Genomic DNA, 18,128 nt, shown 5'->3' on the forward strand with positions numbered 1-18,128 from the left:
TTGTAGTTCCATTGTCCATAGTAGAATAATGATATGGAGAAAGATTTGGGGCCGAGAGTGGAACCGAACTAATAGCCTTTTCACAACTTAGCAATTATGGTTGTTTGTTTTTGGCATTTTCCCCTTAAATGGCAAAACTACCCTTCCCATGCCATATGGCATGTAACGATTTGTGCGGTTCCACTCTAGGTCCCCAAATCCGTCTCCATAGCAGCACTCTCCTTAATATCTTCATCTGCTCATATTTTTCAGTACACATGTTTATTGACTTCTTTTAAAGTTACATAAATAAATAAATCCAAAATGATAAATTTAAGGGTTTGTGTGCATCTATTAAACCCTTCTATTTTTGTTTATTCCTTTTGCCACCCATGAATTCTTCTGTCATTTCTCAGCAAGGAGCAAACAGACAACTCTGTTTTCCATCCAAGCAGAGCCTTACGTAGATGGCAGGTAATTTTAAACTCTTCTAACATCTTTTTTCTTTATTTTAACATTAGAACATTTAAAGATTAAAGTCAAACTACATGCGTTCATTGGTCTGCAATCTTATCTTTGTTCAAATGAGATATCTTGGTGATAGCTATTTGTGGGTTTGAGCTGCACATATTCAGCACTCATTAGTGTACAAGCAAAAAATGGGGTGTGTGCTAGGTTTTTAGGGGTTTTTGGATACCCATATATAGATGTGTGCTTTTAATAATTGGCCATAAAAGTGGAAACATGAAAATGCTTTTTCAGGTTCAACATGAAAAAATACAAGGAACAAAACACAAGTTAGATTCCAAGATGGCTCCTTTGTTTAAAGTCTGCCACATCAATTCACATTAAAGGGGTGCGTATTATCCTACAGGGGGTGCGAATTTATCATCGCCCTTTGTTTAAATGGGATATCTTGCTTATAGGTTTTTCTTAGCTCAAACTGCAGATTTCCCGCTCTCATCAACGTACAAACAAAAAAATGGGGTGTGTGGTTCTTCCACATAGGTTTTTCTGGCCGTTTTGGATACCTATATATAGATATGTGTGTGTATGTTCGTCAATGAAGAGAGTGCACTTATCCTTTCCAAAAAAAAAAATGGTTGCTTTGAATATAGTATAAGAGTTGTGCTTTCAAATTTGCTCTTTTATTAAGCAATTGATATTGGCACTGCCATAGTTTGATAATTGCACTCACTTTGTCTGTTCACTTCTGTAATTTCTTTGGGAATTGTTATAAGCTTGACCGTTGGTCAAATAATAAAAGGCAGGGTCATTTAGTGCAACCATACAAATATGGTGATGCAAATATCAATGGCCTTTTATTACCAATCTGTTATGGATAAAAAGAAAAGGGGAACTTCACTCCATAACTGCTACCCAGGTATTTATGAACATCGTTCTCCTTTTGATCCTTTTTATTATTGTCTATCATGAATATAATCTTCTATAACATAATATAATATGAGGAAAAGGATTGTACGCTCGAGTGTACCTAACCTTAGGTACGCTCGAGTGCCAAATCACATGGGTCCCACATTTTTTTTTTGGTCATCTAAACCATTCATTTGCAAGGCCCCATCATAGATAGGGTGTGTACCAAAAATCAGCACCATTGAATCATCCTAACCCCTCCGAAACTGGAGGGCAAAATGGGCAGATTTGTGGACAAACAGTGTCTGTCCATTTTGACCTCCACAAATGGATGGGTTGGGATGATCCTATAGAGCTGATTTTTGGTATGCACCCTATCTATGATGGGGCCTTGCATATGAATGGTTTAGATGACCAAAAAATATTTGGGACCCATGTGATTTGGCACTCGAGCGTACCTAAGCTTAGGTACACTCGAGCGTACAATCCTTTTCCTCATATAATATTTATATTTACGTTTTGGCAACAGAGCCTTACGGATGTGAGGAGGGACTTTTAGAGATGGATGGTAGAGAGCCTTCATTTGGAATAAAAAAAACAAGCCTATTGTGACAATGTTCCTTTCCATCAAACAAAGTCCTCAAAGTCTCACAGATACATCCCACAAGTGGGTTTTCTTTCACTTATGCTATTCTCTTATGTTCCTTCTTTCTTGTTTTTATGCTTCTTTTATTCATGCTTTTCTTTTGGGATTTATTGTTTTCGAAGTAATTTGTTGTTTCAAAGTTTTTTTTTTTTTACTGATCATCCTTTTATGATCTTAGAGACTACATCGAGGACATTAGATGCCCCAAAGATTGTAGATGGCTACTGTTTGAACTTGCTGAATTGGAGTAGTAACATTGGAAATACCGTGTACTTGTGGGATGCTCCCGATGGGTCTACATCGGAGCTCATGTTCGTGAATGATGAGAATGGTCATGTTACCGGTGTGAGTTGGGCTTTTGATGGACGACATATTTTTGTGAGCTTCAACAGTTCTGAGGTGCAGCTATGAGACTCCACTGCCAATCGAAAGGTGTGTGTTTTCTCATTCCCGTCTACTATTTCCCTTAGGGCTCGTTTAGATTGCGGGAATTGGAAATAGGAATTGGTATTTCATTCCTTTTTGGGTGATTCTAGCGTTTGGCTAGCCATTGGTGGCGTAAAAGGAACCGTGTGGTGGAATATTTACTGGAAATAAGAGTGGAGATGGATACCACCCAAAATAGGTGTGATTCGTTCATTCCAGCGTCTCTCTCTTTCTCCCTCACCTAAAATATCTCCCACCTAAAATTTCTCACCAATAGAATATTTTTCTCTTAAAAGGGAAAGATTTCAACAGATTTCAAATAGATCTGTTCTTAAACCATCTCTATTCTCCCTCATTTAAGGAAACATTTCCATGGCAGAAAGTCTTCTCATTTTTTCCTTTTTTTTTTTTTTTTGGATTAAGATCATTTCCGTTTGATTTTCACGTTCTTACCCAAACACTAGAATCAGGCATTACATTCCATTTACGGAGAAAATCAGAATAAGATTGGAATGGAATGTGGATTCCATTTCTTGATTCCTGCAATCCAAACGCACCCTTAGTCTTTATGAAACCAGGAAATGTTATCTTCTTAGCTATGGTTTTGTGATAACAAATTTCTAAAAACACCCTGTTTTAAGGATTTGTTAAAAACACCCTATTTTAGGGATATTTTGATGGTGATCTGACTGTTATTGTTAATTCTCATTTGCATGTGTTTCTACAACAGAGAACTATACAAGGCAGGCCCGATCGTATGTCGGTTCTCTTTGTTGGAACACCTACATCCTATCATTGAAACATATAGAGAGCATCAACAAGAGGTTTTCCGTCTAAATTCGTCAGGTTCGGGCGAACAAGTAGCAAGTGGGGGCCAACGATAATCTCTTTCACATATGGGACAGATCCATGGCTTCTTCGAATTCTCTAACCCAATGGCTTCACAGATTGGAAGATCACATCCCCGTTGTGAAGGCACTTGCTTGGTGTCCCTTCCAGAGCAATTTGATTGCTTCTGGTGGGGATACTGGAGATAGGTCTATTAAGTTTTGGATCAGTCACACAGGTGCTTGTTTGAATTCCTTGTTTGAATTCTGTTGATACTGGCTCACAATTTTGCTCTTTACTATGGAGCAAGAATAAGAGGGAATTGTTGAGCTCTCGTGGGTTTACTCAGAATCAACTCACAATGTGGAAATACCCCTCGACGGTTAAGATTACTGAATTCACCGGTCATAGTTCTATTCATTTCGTGGCCTATATTGTTGTTAATTGTTGTAAGTTTACCAACCATTCGTTGCAAATTTCAGCACCCAATTAAAGTTAATTAGGTGGATCAATCCCAACCGTTGAAATTTGGGTCCCACACACAGGGACATGTAAGTGCAATTGACTGTTGGCCACCCACATAGTCTGATTGCTTTGACTTGTTTTGTTGGCCCACTCACATAGTCTATTTTTTACTGTTTAGTGTTTAGGCTTTAAGAATAAAAAGTTGAGAACCAAATGGCGGGTAACCCGCGGGCACCAACGCCCGACCCAGTCCCACGCGCGGATCTCGGGTACGGGTTGGGTGCGGGTATTTTTTTTCGCAGGTGATGAAATTGGTACCCGTACCCCTGCGGGCCAAGTGTACCCGCGGGTACAGGTCCCATTTTGCCAGGTCTACCCGTCATTGATGTTTCATGCCTCCAAATCTTTTTTGGGCCATCTAACCCTTCGTTATATTATGTCTGTAAAATAAATGGCTCAAAATTTTAAATAGCATCCTTACAAAAACTACAGAAATTGAAGGGTTAGAATAATGCCATGGAGAAGAATTTTTTAGAACATATAAATGGTTCAGATCACCCAAATAAGTAGGCCCTAATGTACTTTTTTCGAGGGAATTTCCCACTCGCACACGAACTAAGATAGGAATATATTTGTCTTTTCATAAATAATATATATATATATATATATATATATATATATATATATATATATATAGCGGAATTCTAGACTGAAGGGAGCCCTGCCAAAAAAGAGGTGAATGGGCTCTCCTATTGGCTACACATCACCATCATGCATTAATAACTGCTGAAAAGTCAAACATGATGGTGATGTGCAGCCAATGGGGGAGCCCTTTCACCCCTTTTTTGCAAGGGCTCCCTTCAGTTTAGACTTCATCATATATATATATATATATATATATATATATATATATATATATATATATATATATATAGAGAGAGAGAGAGAGAGAGAGAGAGAGGTGTCACCTCATATAGCTTATATGAGGTGGTGCTTAAAAACATAAGGGGCCCACTTTGTTTGGATGATCCAAAGCATTATAGAGTTGCTGCGCTCGAGCACAGAAACAGGGTGGGGCCACATTTTGGGTGGGATCCAAAGCATTCATTTAATGGGCCCTTTCATGGGTAGGGTGTCCACCAAAAATCAACTTGATTAGATCACCTTAGGGTGTCCATTTGTGGGGCCAAAAATGGACAGATTTGTGGACAAACAGTATTTGTCTATTTTTGGCCCCACAAATGGGTGATCCAATAGAGCTGATTTTTTGTAGGCCACCCATCCATGATGGGGCCTTCCAAATGAATGGTTAGGATCACCCCCCACACACACAATGGCCCCACCACTAGCTGCGCTCGAGTGCAACAACCCTTCTCTCTCTCTCTCTCTCTCTCTCTATATATATATATATATATATATATATATATATAAGCATTTTCTATTATAAAAAGTGAAATGATATATTCACCGTTTTTTACATGGGACAACCCATTGTGTAAATGAGTAGTCAAAAATAAACTAGAGGGGATGTCCCCAGTAAAAGAAAAAGGGTGAACAAATTACATCCCTATAAAAGAATTGGTCATTCAGATAAGATTAGGCGTGTGACACAACAAAAAGGGTCATTGGTATCAAGAAAGTAGTGTAGATTATTGTGAATGAGATGCACCAGATCTCATAACAATTAGAATGAGATTAGAATAGACTTATTTAGATAAGGATTATCTTAGATTAAACTTCTGTCAATCTTTAGGTATTTTGTTTAGAGTAAGTTTCATGTTCTGTATGGGTAACACCATTACAAAAACATTTTAGGGTTTTTGTTTTCTTTTTTCCTTTTAAGATTCTATAAGCACAAACTACAATACTCAAACTTAGTACAAATGAGTGAGTTTTCATATTCTTTTTGTGTTTTTAGATTTCTTCATGGTATCAGTCCATGATTCTGTTGTCATTTTCATGTCCTCATTCTGAGATTCAAATGAGGAGACCAACCTTTCTTGTTTGGAGCTGTGTCCAAGGAAGAGAAAAAAAAAAAAAAAAAATGGGCCCATGGGAGGGTGAGCCCACATAGGCACTACTTTTGAGTCAAGGATCATCTTTGGTCCATGAAGAGACAAGAAATTGAATCACTAGGGACCTTCTCTGTCTTTCTTCTATGCAATAACCTCATACCACTCTTTCCATTAATTAATCCATTTTTTAATTTTTCAATGGAATTTTCCATCAAACCATTTCTTTATTTTTTTTTTAATTTTCATGAAAATTTTCAGGGATACACTGTTAATTATTTTTTCCTTTTCATTTCTTTTCGATGTTAGATCCTCTAATCTCAATACACGTGTCCATGATCTAGAATCGTCCATTTATCTGACAAATTCCATCAAGATGGAAGCTGGAAAAAGACAGATTATTCACATTTGATATCTAAAAACTCATAATATTTGGGTTCTTAATCATCTGATTGATGTGGTTTTTCGCCATTAAGCAGTCCCCAACACATCCCAAAAGATGATATCATTATCCAAACGGTTCATCCATGTGGGCCCACTATGGAGATGATATAACTTGAAAATCATCATCCATTTCTAGCCAGCCGATCAGAGGACTTGAATTTGGACCGTCGCCCACTTCTTCTCAGATCATGTGGTTTGGTATAAGTTCAACTCGTAATGATTTTTAAATAGGAAAGAGATGTATCTATCCCTTTTCCTTACGCAGGCCACCCCCTCTGGTATATTTATGACCAAGGTTTTAAATTTCGGATTTCGGTCGGGACCGAAACCAAAATTGGATAAAGGCGAAATGTTACAAAATTTCGACCGAAATTTAGAAACTTCGATCGAAATTTCATTTCCCCCAAAATTTCAGGGCAAAATTTAAGGAATATCTCCAAAAAATCAGTACCGAAATTTTGAGGATTTCATCAAAATTTGTTACTGGATAAAATATTACTTTATTTAATTTCAATCGATTATATCCGAAAAATCTCGGCCAGAATTTGGTTTCGGTGAGGACCGAAACGCATTCCGAAACCGAAATTCCAAACCTTGTTTATGACTAACTCTCCTGGCATCCGAGGTATCAATCTTTCTCCCTTTCAGTTACCCTCTGTCAACTTTCTGACACATTCAACGATAACCCTATAGTTTCAAACTCATCAACTACACCCCCTCACTTTCCAATGTGCTAGACCCCATCTTTTGAAACACTATCAATACTAATTAAGATCTTGTCTCTAGTCGGTTGACTAGAGAACCTTCTCTAGTCGGTCGACTAGAGAACCTTCTCTAGTCCCCGACCAAAAACGCAGTGCGCCCACATTGTTTGGATGATCTAAAGCATTCATTTGATGGGCCTTGACATAGATAGGGTGTGCCCCAAAAATAAGTTCCATAAGATCATCGTAACCCTTCGATTTGTGGACGGACCGTCAACTAAGGGGTCTACCTTATACACATTGAAAAGTAAGGGGTGTCGTTGATGAATTTGAAACTATAGGGTTATAGTTGAATGTGTCAGAAAGTTGAAGAGTGTAACTGTATTTTTCCCTTTTTAAAAAAAAAAATCGTTACTATTTTTTCCCTCCGATATTTGGGTTATGTTCTAGGGCTTTCTTGTACAAGGGTTTTCTCTCGGATGAGGAATGCGATCACCTCATTGAACTGGAAGGTTTTTTTTCACACTTTAGAAAAAAAGTATAACTGAATTTTGTGAAGATTTCTTAGTTTGTGAGACAAAAAATAGGCTAACGGTAAGCTGGAGAAATCAATGGTGGCGGATAAAGATTCTGGGAAAAGTATAATTAATGAGGAAAGTGCGGATGAGTTCCGGCCTGTTCCATAGCAAGGGTCAGGTCAGGTATTGCAGAGTCTCATCTTTGTTTATGATATTTGATGTGATTTCATTCTCTTTTAGTTTATGTTTTGGTTAATGATTTTTTATTCTTATTGATCCACATTCTGTTGATATCCTGTTTTATTTTGTATAGGTTGGGTAAACTCGTCATTTTCGATCGTTAAATCCATAAATTAAGACCTGAATGTTGTGCACTTTGATAGGATTTCTTGGGGTTAGGGTTTCTTACTCTCCTATTATCAGCCACTTTCTTAATCAGAGTAGAACTTCCTATGAGATTAGGAAACTTTTAGCTAAAATCCATTACTGAGTAAATGCCTTAATATGGATTAACCCCATGAGAATCAATGTGGCAATGCGGGCTACACTTCTATCTCCAATGAGATACTATTCGATTACCCTTTGTGATGCTGGAATTTTTCGTTGGCCATCTTAGACGATTATCATTGTCCACCCTTTGTCACACGTTTTGGGGCCTCTTGTATACCCTATGAACTAACATCACAGTCGTCTTTCAACATCCTAGTGTAATAGAAGTTCTGTGGTCCACTCTGCAAAGAAACACTTTCAAACACATCCACTCTAAGAGAATAAAGACTGTAAGACAAAGAAAGGGAGTTGGTTCTCTAGGAGAAGCATGCCATGGGCTACAAGAGGAAGAATCCAATTTCTGCCATATATGGGATCTTCTTCGAACCCTCCTTTCTCCTTAGCCTTCACTGCCTCCTTGTGCTTGAGGGAAAGCTCGACAATGAAACAGCCATCAACCACCATCATTTGAACAAATTCATCGCTCTCAAGGTGGTTGGTGCTTTCTGAGTAGCAGCTCCGTGCTCGCATCTCCATTTTCTTGATCTCTACTAAGTAATTCTCTAAGCTGAGATCCAAGTTTCGAGAGAGAATTGCATTTAGATAGCGCCCTTTGTGAACTTCCATGGCTTGTAGGCACTGCTTTCCACAGTGATACGATCCGATGGAGATTATTTTGAGTTTGTAGGCCTTCTCATCAGTCTCGTATGTGTTTTTATTCTGGTTTTGCTACTTAACACATCCACTCTGCAAAGGGAAACAGGTTGGAGAACCAGAGATTGAATGACCTGGTATTTGTCCATTACAACTTCAAGTTTCTAGAGAACATGTCTTTTCTAAAGCATTACATAATCTTGTACTTTGTTGTATCATATGTTGCTATTTATGATTTGGCTACTTAACAGCTTACACAAATGAATCTAGTTTGACCCTCGTGGTCCTGGCCCATGTTTCAAATTTGGGAGATGGCCATGTTTAACTACTTTTGCTTAGTAGTTGAATGGATAAAATCTTCGAACATTCGGCCACTTGTTAACGGCTGCCAGGACAAAGGAGAAAACATGAAGCCAGGAAGAAAATATTAATGTAAACTGGTCATATAACCCTATGTGCCAAGTGTCTTTTCTGAAACATTACAGGAAAGTTCTTTTTTATTTATTGAACTAGGAAGATCACATCAAGAACCAATTTACATGAGTTGAAATGGAACGAAGTAAGCTCTCCTTGGCCAATACAAGCTTATGGTGGAAACAACTGCCACAAAACAAGGCTACTTGCAGTCTAGTCGCAAAATTCATAGTTCTGACGAAGGAAAGTGTAATGTGCCTATTTGGCAGCAACAGAATTCTTTAAAAAAGAGAGAAAAAAGAGAGGAGATGGTTGATTCAAGGCAACCGGATCTCCTAGTGGTTCAAATCGAGAGGAACATGACTCTCCTAGAAACATAACTTTGCTTTTGTGGTAAATTTCTCTTCTTTCATTTCATTCAATTACCACTACTTATATACAAGCATCAAGGTGTGCCACATCACCAACCCATTTGCCCACTTACATAACACTAGCATAAAAACAACCCTAAAACATCAGCTGGAGAATATGGATATGTTATAAATGGTTCATACTACTGAACACTACTCTAAAGTGCGATTACTATTTTCATGTGGCTTTACTTGCATTCTCCTTTAATGTCGCCATTACTCACCATTGTTGTCTCTCCACTGTTGTTTTCTTTTGATTGAATGGCTTCTTCCTTAGCCTTTTCTTTTGATTGAATTGCTTCATCCTTGGCCTTTCCCTTTGATTGAATTGCTTCATTCTTGGCCTTTTGAAGATCATGAATCAGGTTTATGAGGCATGTTTCAATATTTTCAGCAGAAGTAGCAATGGAGGACTTGGGCATCAGGTTCTCTGCAACGTCTGCTGGGGTGATGTTGGTCTCCTTCATCAGTCGGCGGATGTCCTCAAATAATGGATGCGAATCGAGGTCTAGATAGTTCTTGGCAAGTACCTTGAATCCTTCGAAGCTGCAATAAGATAGCTCAATGTGTTTGTCCATCCGACCTCTCCTGACCAGAGCCGGATCCAACTTGTCCACATAGTTTGTGGTGAAGATAATGAGATGTTCTCCTCCACAGGAAGACCAGAGTCCGTCGATGAAATTGAGAAGTCCTGAGAGGGTAACTTCGCTACTTTTCTCCTCTTTGTCAGGTTTAGGGGGAAGCTGCTTCTCATCCTCATCGCCGTCCTTCTTTTTCTTCTCACCTTTCTTCCGTTGTCCAGACAGGTCAAGAGAGCAGTCAATATCTTCAATGACGATGATTGACTTACTAGTGGTCTCTATAAGGAGCTTCTTCAGGTCTGTGTTGTTCTTCACGGCTGTCAATTCAAGGTCATAAATGTCATAGTCCAAGAAATTGGCCATGGCGGCGATCATTGTGGATTTTCCGGTACCGGGTGGGCCATAAAGTAGGTATCCTCTCTTCCATGTCTTCCCAATCTTTTTGTAATAATCTTTTGCCTTGCTAAAAGTCAAGAGGTCTTGTATGATCTCTTCCTTCTTTTCTGGCTCCATAGCCAGTGTTTGGAATGTCCCCGGATGTTCAAAGACGACGTGGCTCCACACCGAAGACTTGTACCCATACCATTTCTCGGTGGGATTATTGGTGAATAGCTTTCGCTGCCGGTTTCTCAGCTTAATTGCCTTTCCTTCTGTCACAACATGGTCCAGATACTCATCCGTGATGAGCTGTCGGTGGTTTCGATGGAATGTGAGGCGGTAATATCGGTTCTCTTGGGCTGGGTAAAAAGAGATAGGTTGCTTGGAGAAAGTTATCTTGTTGGCAGTCCACCAGAGCTTCACACCACGAAATTCATCAGTGACTTGCTCATAGTCATCCATGCAGAAGGTAAGATTGCTGCTATCCTTCCCTTCTTGGACCTTGAGTTTCTTGGCCTCTTTGGTAGAGTTGGCCATCAGGTAGGATTGGATGTCGGTGTAGGCCGCGCTCCGCTTGAATTGTTCCCCCGTGTAATCTTGGATTGTGATATCAACATAGGGATTTAGAAATCTTGTCAATCTTCCGGTGTATTTTGTGAGCAAGATTTGGAGCTCAGTTGGGAAGTATTGTCTAACAACAGCCCATAAGAACATGAGGCTTGCAAGGGTTGAACCCAGTCCAGCCAAAGAATTTTGGTCCATTATATTTCTCTTTGATTTGCTCTCTCTCTCTTTTACAATACCCAGATTTTTTCTGCCTTGCTTGTTAGAATTCTACACTTCCCTCCTCCCTCTTATATAAGCATACAGAATAACAGAAATTGAGTTGATTTCACATTGTGAAGTTGGGTGGGAAGGAACTACACGCCTTCCTACTTTTCCATTTTCTCCTCCAGGTTGGGATTTCACATTAAAAAAAAGCTGAGAAGAGCTTTAAAGACCTTGGCAGTTTGTACAAAAAAATGACAGTTGGTGGGGCCTTGTGATGCTTCCATTTATTTTACTTTTCATGCTGAAGTAAGCAGGAATTTTTAAAGAGAATAAATGGAGACCCAAAGACCAAAACCAGGACCCAGTAAAAATAAACAAAACCGAGACACATAGAATACACCTCTTAACCCAAGACTCAGAAATAAAGAAGAGAAAGAAGACAGAAACATATCGATAAAAAAAAAGACTGAAACCAAGTGGAGAAAGAAAACTCATTCCTATGATCTCATCAGCTACAGGTAGGTGATTCTATCTAGGGGAGGGAACTTCTCTTCAGTATTGATTATCACTGTAGCCAAACGTGCCCCAAATGTTGAGAAGGGACCTGCGGATCATCTAAGATGGCCTCTTAGATTAACGGTCCTGATTACCTGCACACACGTGTCACATGTACGGAAATATTTCTAGTATTTTCTGAATTTAAGAAAAGAAAGAGGGCCCACACGAAAATCAAAGGATTTAAGAAAAGGAAAAGGGCCCACGTGACGATCCTGTCAAAGAGTCACCACGTGACGCGCAATTTTCACGCATGATAAGTCAAACTTTGACTCATCATGCATGAAAATACAAAGTTTTCACGCAATTATTTTCATGCGTGAAAATTGCGTCACGTGGCCGCGCCGAATATTCAATACAAAGTTTGACTCATCATGGGTGAAAATTGGAAAAATATGTGATAGTGGGGCCCACATTATTGGGGTTGATCTGTACCATTCATTTGTTAGGGGCCGCTGTAGATAGGCGTTGTGCTAAAATTTTCTCCATAAGATGATCCTAACCTTTCAAGCTGTTGAGGTTTACATACTGTGCCCTCCATTATGAACTTAATAAATTGGACGGTTAGGATCATCCAATAGAGAAGATTTTCATTGCACAACCTACCTGTGTTGGTTCCAACAAGTGAATGGCTCAGACCACTCTATAAAGCGGCTTCACTTAGACCTGGCAAACGGGTGGGTCGGGCCGGGTCAACCCGCGGGTGATGCGGGTGCGGGTCCACGGGTCGGATGAGGAAATGACCCGCATTTTTGCGGGTCAGAATTTAGGTAACCCGCGCGGCCCCGGGTGGGCCGGGTCAACCCGGGTCACCGGCAAATATGGGAATTGTAATAATTTTCCTGATTTGACCGCATCTGTTTTTTCCATAATTGTCATAACTTTTTATATTTTATTGGTATTTTTTTTGTAATTTTACAACTTTATCACCATTTCTATGGGGATTTGACCGCATCTGTTTTTTCCGTAATTGTCATAACTTTCAATATTTATTGGTATTTTTTTGTAATTTTAAAACTCAGGTAATTTTTCATTTAAAACTTTATAACTTTAGCTATTTTACTCTTCTTTTTTTTTGTGTAATGATTACTTTTTTTTGTTTGCCAGCAACATTTGCCCGTGGTGACATTTGCCATGTGCGCCACGATGGCCGCATGCCGAGAAGTTGCCATAGGAGAAGTTTGGTAGCAAATTCTTATAAAATAAAAAACAGAAGGAAATGTTATCAACGCTACTATTTTCTTATGAGCGCACTCTCACTTTATTAAAAGTATGGTATGGCCCACACCATAGGATGATCCAAACCATCCATTAGATGGGCCATAGCCTAAATAGGTTATGCTCCAAAAATCATTTCCATAGGATGATCCTAACCCTCCAATCTGAATGTTAGAGGGTTGATCCTAACCCTCTATAGATCGGAGGGTTAGAATCAACCAATGGAAATAATTTTGGGTCATAACCTATTTAGGCTATGGCCCATCTAATGGACGGTTTGGATAATCCTATGGTGCGGGCCATACCGTACTTTTTATAAAGTGAGGAGTTCCCTCGTAAAAACAGTAGTGCTGATAACATTCTCAAAAAAAAATTAAAAAATACGGTAAAAATGCGGGTGCCCACGGGTTGACCCGACCCGTGTTTTTGCGGGTGTTTTTGCGGGTTGGGTCACCCGCAGGTTAATTTTGACGGGTCACTAAAACTTAGACCCGTGCCCGCAAATTTGCGGGTGGGTCGGGTGGACCCGCGGGCACGGGTCACTTTTCCCAGGTCTAGCTTCACTGTATATTTTTCTTGCTGTCCATCTTTTATTATATGATAAGAGGGTGTTACTTTTTTAATAGAAGTATAAGAGCAAAAAAGTACATTAGGGCCCACTTATTGAGATGATCAAAACCGTTCATTTGTTGCTCCCCATCGTAGATATTTCATGTCCCCAAATCTCTTTTCATCAGGTGATCCTAACCCTCTGATATATTTTGTGTAAAATAGATGACTCAAAATGTTTAAATACCATTGCTTACAATTTTTTTAAGGGAGTTGCTAGCGTCCATCGCAGAAGGCATTTCACGAATGATCTGTTGCATCTGACAGCAGCCACACAGGTTCACTTTTTAGTAGATTTTGTCTTCATTCACGAGGTGGCTGCTGTAAGATGCAACAGACCATCCCCAAAATGCCTTCTGCGATGGACACTAGCAAATTAATGATGGAAATTTATTAAAAAAGCAAACGAATAACAAGCAAGCCAACTAAGAAGGTCAGGAAAAGAATACAAACAACTATAGGGGTGCAAGTTTGGCCCTATCAGCCCTAACCCGCCCTGAGCCCGAACAGGGTCAGGGCTGGATTTTCCAACCCTGAGGTCGGGTCAGGGTTCATTTTTTTAAGGTTTAAGTATTTCTCTATGAAACCCTAAACAACGCTCAACCGAGTCAAAGGGGTTATGCTCAAGTTGGTCTCCCCGTCAATTGCTCGTAAATATGGTCTACATGCGGCTCACTAGATCCGATCATGATCATGTGAGACATATGAGGCCCAAATAGGAAGGACCCTAGCCGCCCCCTCTTTTTATGCATCGGGGACTAGCTCAAAATTTAATAAGAGTAGTTAGGAATACAAACCCGTGTCTATGTTTGGTTAAATTTTATAGTTAATCCTAACTCGGTCGGATCGTACTTAGTTAAATCCACAGATCTTACTTTTTGTGATTATATCACAGTCCCACGAAGAATTAGAGCGCTTGTTAGAGTGTCCTACGTTATACTATTGTTTTATAGAGTTGAAATTTTGTACGGATTTTCAACGTATGGCAATTTGGTGATTAAATAAATACACGATCACGTTTCTCATGTAAGTAAAAAACAAAAGAGGATTCGGATCTAGACCTTTGCGATTAACTTTTTTGACAATAGGGTTTCATCCGTTTAAATAAGACTCGTGTTTATGTCTCAAATGAGACGCTCCAACGGACCTACATCATATGTCCTAGTCGAATCCCACCATCTTGACTATTGATAGGACTATATTAGTAATTAGATTAAAACAATTTTTTTTATGGGTATTAATACACTGCCATTATTTTATTTTTTGGTAGGTAAGCTGGGGTTAGGCAGGACCCCGACCACATATATTAAACAACAAAAACATTACAAAATAGGAGGGCCACGAGGGCAGAAAAACATTACAATACACTGCCAATATAATAGAGGGATGTTTGTGGAAATGTATTAGTGACACTCATTTTTCATTGAATAGAGAAAAGAGGAAAGAGACAAAATAAATGAAATAAAGAAAAATGATCTAATGACAAAAAAGGCCGTGTTTGAATTCATATTGTCTTATTTTGTTCCATTTCTCTGTTTATTGATCATTTTGTTCTATATGATAAGTGGTTGCTTTATTTTTGGCACTCTTAACAGGTATTTGCACTAGGGTCAATTAGGGCCGGCCCGGGCCAGTCCTACCCAATCAGGGCCAATCAGGGCGGGCACTGAGCCCTGTAGGGCGGGCCATGGGTTGAGGTTCTTCGGCCCTGACTCAGGGTCAGGGCGGGTCAAGGCCGAGATAATGGGATCTAGGGTTTTGAAAAACCCAACCCGACCATTGTCATGATAACAAGGTGTCATGATAACAAGGTATCATTCTATAAGAGCAGCCATTGTCATGATAACAAGGTATTGTAGACACCCCATTTTGACCGTACCCTAAATCTCTCTAGTTTGAGTAAAACCCTATCAAACCAATGCTTTAGGACCCCAAATTTCGTCCCAAGGTAGGTTAGGGTCCCAGCTAGGTCCCCATAAAATTTCGTCAAAATCCGAGAGCGTTTGCCTGACGAACGAGGCGAGCACTGAGCGTAGTTCAATCCAGAAGGGGGATGAATCACCTAAAATGGGCTGTCCATGGAAGATATAAAGGGGCAGATTATATGTCATTTCTTTTTGGAACCCCTGTTCTTGCTCGGACTACTTTAAGAGCAAAATTGACGACCAAATATATTACAAGGTGGCTGTCCAATGAGGTAAGAGGGGGGGCATGAAAATTCGCTATATGCTTATAAAAGGCAGCGAGGGTCAGCAGAAAAGGAGAGAAATTTTCGTGAGTAATTTGGGGAAAAACAGAGAGAGAGAGAGAGAGAGAGAGAGAGAGAGAGAGAGAGGAAAATGGGATTTTCTTGTTTAGATCTTCTTCTCCGATTCCTCCGGCCATCTTCGCTTCTCCATTGCCGGTCTCAATCATCTCACTGCTATCTTCTTCCTCGTTGTTACCGGAATCTGTCCTCCATTCCGGCAAATCTCTGTCCGGCATCTTCTTCTCCGGTAACCTCTGCAAGTTCCGGCAACTCCGCGACTCCGATCATGCTCTGCAACGGCGAAACTCAAAGATACTCTCCAAAACCGGTTGTTCAACGAAGAAATCGAAAGCTCATGCTCTACACCTTACCTTGGTTCTCTACTGCTGGATCTATAGCTTTCGGATCTGTGCAACGTGGAGCGGATCTATGTCTCCTTTAAGAAACGAAACGTTTCGATGGCAAGATGAATAGAATAGAGAGATCTGGGAAGATAAGTTTAAGTAGGGTTTGGATTCTTTATTTTTCAGATCTAAAGCAGAGAGTTAGAGAGAGAGAGAAAAAAAGAGGATCCTTAGAACCCTAACCCTAATCCCACCATTTCCGATCGATTCGCCGGAGCTCCGGCGAGCATTCCTTCACCGGATTTCTGCTTTGTTATCACATTGGCACCTGTAATGCTAGTTAAATCTCCTTGAAGATCTTTGATCTGTTTTTTTTTTATGGCCAAACCCTAGATTCGAAGCTTGGAACCCTAGATGTACTTTCTAAACCTTTTGATCTAGCTTTGGAGCTGATTTAAACAATCGAGGCTTAGCTCTAGTTAATCGGATCTGTTGAAAAATAGTTCAGAAGTTCAAAGAAGAAAAGGAAAGAATAGGAGAGTAGATTAGAGCTAAAAAAAATTGAATAAGTTCTGAGGAAGATCCACGATTCAAGAGGAATTAGGGAAAAGGGATCAAGGACTTCGATTGGAAGAAAGCTTCTTCGTTACAAGCTGGAGGTTTCAGATTTGGTGTGATTATCGCTTTTGAGGAGGTTTCGAAGAGTTTCGGCTTTTTCATCTTAGTTTTTTTTTTGTGTTTTGGAGGTGGTTTGAACTGGTAGGTTTTTGGATTTCCTGTTCTTCGTTGTGAGGACCTAATCGAGGAATTGAAGGTGTGAGATCTGTGGTGGAGTATCGGTTTTCTGTCGTTTTGTATCGGTTTTTCTGCTGTTTGAGCTGGTAAGGTTTCGGATTAGGAAAAATCGGAAGGAGGAGGTGCAGATGTGAGATCTGTTGAGGATTTTGTGAGTTATGGTTTCTTCCTAAGTTTCTGTGAAGGGAAATAGTTGTAGTGGAAGAGAGAGTTTCTCTTCCGGTTGTAGCAAGCCAAACGATGGCGGAATCGCAAGGAAGGCCGTTCCGGAGCCGCCGTGCCGGATTTCAGCTTCTCCGGCTGCCGGAAAAGATTCCGAGGACTCTCTCTATACAGAGCTCTGGCACGCTTGTGACAATTCCTCGAGTAAGTGAGAGAGTTTTCTACTTTCCTCAGGGGCATATAGAACAGATTGAGGCGTCCACGAATCAGATCGTTGACCAGCAGATGCCTGTTTACAATCTCCTGTCAAAGATACTTTGCCGTATAATGAACATAGAATTGAAGGCTGAACCAGAGCTCAGATCTGAGAATTAAAGGAGAGCTGGGAGTAGAAATTTGAGTAAAATTGAAGAAATTAAAAGAGGAAAGGAGGCTATTCATCATCTTTTTCGGATATCACTGGAGCTTTGACCGAGCTACAATCCAAGTTTTTTTTCTTTCTTTATCAAAATCATCATCAAATATTTCTGGCAAGTATCTTCTTTCGGTAAGTACTCTCTAATTTTCCATTTTATTTTTCTTATAATTTTGCTATAGTCTTTAAGATTTTATGTTTATAGTGTTAGGAAGTGGATGTCAATAAAGCATTCTGTCAAGTTAGTATAATTTGTTTTAAGTTCATAATTTTTTGAAGTGTGCTTCAAACTTTGACTCATCATGCATGAAAATACGAAGTTTCACGCAATTATTTTCATGCGTGAAAATTGCGTCACGTGGCCGCGCCGAATATTCAATACAAAGTTTGACTCATCATGTGTGAAAATTGGAAAATTATGTGATAGTGGGGCCCACATTATTGGGGTTGATCTCTACCATTCATTTGTCAGGGGCCGCTGTAGATAGGCGTTGTGCTAAAATTTTCTCCATAAGATGATCCTAACCTTTCAAGCTGTTGAGGTTTACATACTGTGCCCTCCATTTTGAACTTAATAAATTGGACGGTTAGGATCATCCAATAGAGAAGATTTTCATTGCACAACCTACCTGTGTTGGGTCCAACAAGTGAATGGCTCAGACCACTCTATAAAGCGGCTTCACTGTATA

At 39.7% G+C, this 18,128-nt stretch overlaps 2 pseudogenes across 1 annotated transcript; one reads left to right on the forward strand and one right to left on the reverse strand.

Moving 5' to 3' along the window:
- Positions 1-446: 446 nt before the first annotated feature.
- LOC143858481 (cell division cycle 20.2, cofactor of APC complex-like) lies at positions 447-3,763 on the forward strand (annotated as a pseudogene). The gene is made up of 4 exons (XR_013238961.1): positions 447-453; positions 2,178-2,398; positions 2,536-2,624; positions 3,156-3,763. The product of XR_013238961.1 is annotated as a cell division cycle 20.2, cofactor of APC complex-like (transcript).
- A 5,554-nt stretch (positions 3,764-9,317) lies between these two features.
- LOC143858547 (AAA-ATPase At3g28580 pseudogene) lies at positions 9,318-11,211 on the reverse strand (annotated as a pseudogene).
- Positions 11,212-18,128: the final 6,917 nt, after the last annotated feature.

Source organism: Tasmannia lanceolata, unplaced genomic scaffold, assembly GCF_043159265.1.
Source record: "Tasmannia lanceolata isolate RefF3 unplaced genomic scaffold, GAP_Taslan_0.1 ptg000026l, whole genome shotgun sequence".
In the NCBI taxonomy this organism is placed as follows: Eukaryota; Viridiplantae; Streptophyta; class Magnoliopsida; order Canellales; family Winteraceae; genus Tasmannia; species Tasmannia lanceolata.